Source organism: Athene noctua, unplaced genomic scaffold (assembly GCF_965140245.1).
Source record: "Athene noctua unplaced genomic scaffold, bAthNoc1.hap1.1 HAP1_HAP1_scaffold_204, whole genome shotgun sequence".
In the NCBI taxonomy this organism is placed as follows: Eukaryota; Metazoa; Chordata; class Aves; order Strigiformes; family Strigidae; genus Athene; species Athene noctua.
The window spans coordinates 5,001-7,500 of record NW_027437673.1 but is presented as its reverse complement, the minus strand read 5'-3'; the positions used below and the strand labels follow the sequence as shown (position 1 = coordinate 7,500).

General features: G+C 78.6%; 1 non-coding gene across 1 annotated transcript in view; it reads left to right on the top strand.

Moving 5' to 3' along the window:
* Positions 1 to 2,362: 2,362 nt before the first annotated feature.
* The window catches only part of LOC141955384 (5.8S ribosomal RNA), a 153-nt gene continuing 15 nt past the window's right edge, over positions 2,363 to 2,500 (top strand). Inside the window, exon 1 of the ribosomal RNA XR_012632518.1 lies at positions 2,363 to 2,500. This exon is cut by the window's right edge and continues 15 nt beyond it. This is a non-coding gene — a ribosomal RNA (5.8S ribosomal RNA).

Genomic DNA, 2,500 nt, shown 5'->3' with positions numbered 1-2,500 from the left:
GCGGGGCCGCCGAGCGCTCCCCCCCGCCACGCCGTCGCCACCCCCCTGCTTCTCGCCTCGGCTGGGCTCCGCCGCCGGCGGGCGTCCGGCTCCGGGCACCCGAACCCCCTCTCCCCACGGCCTTGCCCGACGGCAGTCCGCTGCCGCCACCGGGGTGGTGCGTGGGGGTGCGGCGGCCGAGGGCCCTCCCGGAGCGCCAGGGCACCGCCGGTCCGAGCGCGAGCGGCGGCGCGTAGGGGGAAGAGGGGGTGGCCGCCGGTGTGGTGGGGGCGCGTGGAGGCGGGAACCCCGGCCGGCCGAGCGGAAAGCCCCCGGCGCTCGGGCGCGCGCAGGAGAGGGAGAGGGGACCGGCGCGAGCCGTTGGCGGTGACGGGCTGGGCGCGGCCGGCGCCAGCCCGGCGAGAGGGGCGGCGGGCAGAGCAGGCCTCGCCGGGGTCGGGGGAGGCGTCTCCCCCGATCCTTCCTGCCCGCACCGTGGCGGGCTTGCTGCGGAGCAAGCCCGCCGGGGGGCCGGCCGGCCGCGTGCAGGGCCGAGGCCTCTGGGCGTTCCGGGCTCGGGTGCGTGGCGCCGGCCCTCGGGCCGGCGGGCGAGTTCCCGCGCCGGGCCGTGTCCCGCGCGCCAGCGGGCGGCCCGAGCCACGGCTCTCCTCCCGGGCGCAGCGCCGGGATACTGAGGGAAACCTCGGGCCCCGGGCCAGGAGGACGTGGTGGTGGTGGCGGATGTCGGGCGCGCCCCCGCGGGCGGACGCTCCCCCGATGGCGGCAGCGGGGGAGGCACCCCCGCGGGGCCCTTGAGGATGTTTCCCTCACCCCAGGGCCAGGTACCTAGCGTCCGCGCCTCCGCGGCCCTCCCTCGGCTGAGCCCGGGGGTCGAAGGCCGCGGAGCCGGGCGGAGGTTTAAAGACTCGGGCGGCTCGGTGCGACCCGCAGGGGCGGGCCCCGGCCGTGTGCGGCGGTTGAGCCTCCAGGGGCGGGAGTCGCTCTCGTGCAGGCCCTGGCCATGGCGGCCGCCGCCCAAAACGTGGGCTTTTTGTCCCCTCGGGCGGCCGCGCCGGGGAGGGGTGTCCCCCCTGCCCCCCCTTCTCCGCGGTCCGGTCTCGGCGGCGAGACCGGCGGCGTTCGGTCGGCCGCAGCCGGCCTGCCTCGCCCTCGAAACGCGAAGGGGAACCTCCCCCCCCCCCGGCGGGGAGCGCGGGCTCTCTCGCCGTCGGGGGCGATGGCGATTCCCCCACGGTCGGGGGTCTCGCCGGGCGGGGCGGCCTGCTCGGGCCGCCGCGTCTCCGTGGACGCGCAGCGGCGCGCTTGCGGCTTCGTGCTCCTTGCTTGCCACCCCCACCCCTTCCCGCCCCGGCTGAGGGGAGGGGCGGCGCAGCCCCCGGGCCCGAGCGGCGGCGGCGGCGCCGCCGCTCGGCGTGCCGGCCGGCGGTCGCTCGGTGGCCGGCCGCGTGGCCTGTCCCGTCCCGGGTCCTGCCCGTCGCTTCGCAGTCGCCTTTCCCGGTCTCGGTCAGGCGAGGCGGGTGGGCGGCCGAGGGGCGTTCCCCGTCCCGTTCTCCGCGCGGAAGCGGGGAGAGGGGGCGTCGCCTCCGGCTCAGCGGCGTCCGCCTTCTGCCTGGCGCGTGCCTGCGGAAGGGGCCGAGACGAGAAGCGGCGGCGGCGGCTCCGGGAGGGCAGCCGCGGCGGTGCGGTGGCCGGGCGGCGGTCGGGCGGAGCGCCGGGCGGCGGCGTGGCGTCGCCGTCTCGGGTTCCGGCGGTTGGCCGTCCGTCCCTGTCTCCGGTGTGGTGCGGCGGCGGCGCCGCGCGGGCGTTCCCGGCGTCGGGGCGAGAGCCGGGGTTTCGGGGCCACGGGGGCAAGGAGCCGGCTGTCGCAGCGCGCGGGCGCTGGGCGGCGCGGAGGCGCGCGCGGCGCGAGCGGGGCGCCCCCGCTGGTCGCCCGCGCGGCGGTCAGCGTCTGTGGTTTCCCCCCTCCGCGCGAGCGAGAGGCGGGTGCAGGTCCGGGCGCGCGGTCGGACGCGCCGCCGGCCCTCCGTGCGGAGGCCGGGCCGAGCCCGGGCGCCTGGGCCGCCTCCGAAGCGAGCAAGGTGCTTGTTGTTTCCCCAGGTCGGTCGGGAGCGCGGGCTCCCCGGGCCCTTGCCGTTCGGAGCTTGTTTCACCCTTCCCTTCCTTCCCTCCGTTGTGATGTCGGTACGGTCATCTGAGGCGAGGCGCGACCGTCGCCCGCCGGTCGTCGCGCGCCCCCTCCGCGCGTGCGGAGGGGGGCGGTCGGTCGGTCGGTGGGGCGGCGGTCCGTCGTCCGAGAAGGGGGCCGCTTCTGCGGAGCGGTCCCGGCCCCTCCGCGCGCGCGGGGCGGTGCCGAAAGGCAGACAACTCTTAGCGGTGGATCACTCGGCTCGTGCGTCGATGAAGAACGCAGCTAGCTGCGAGAATTAATGTGAATTGCAGGACACATTGATCATCGACACTTCGAACGCACTTGCGGCCCCGGGTTCCTCCCGGGGCTACG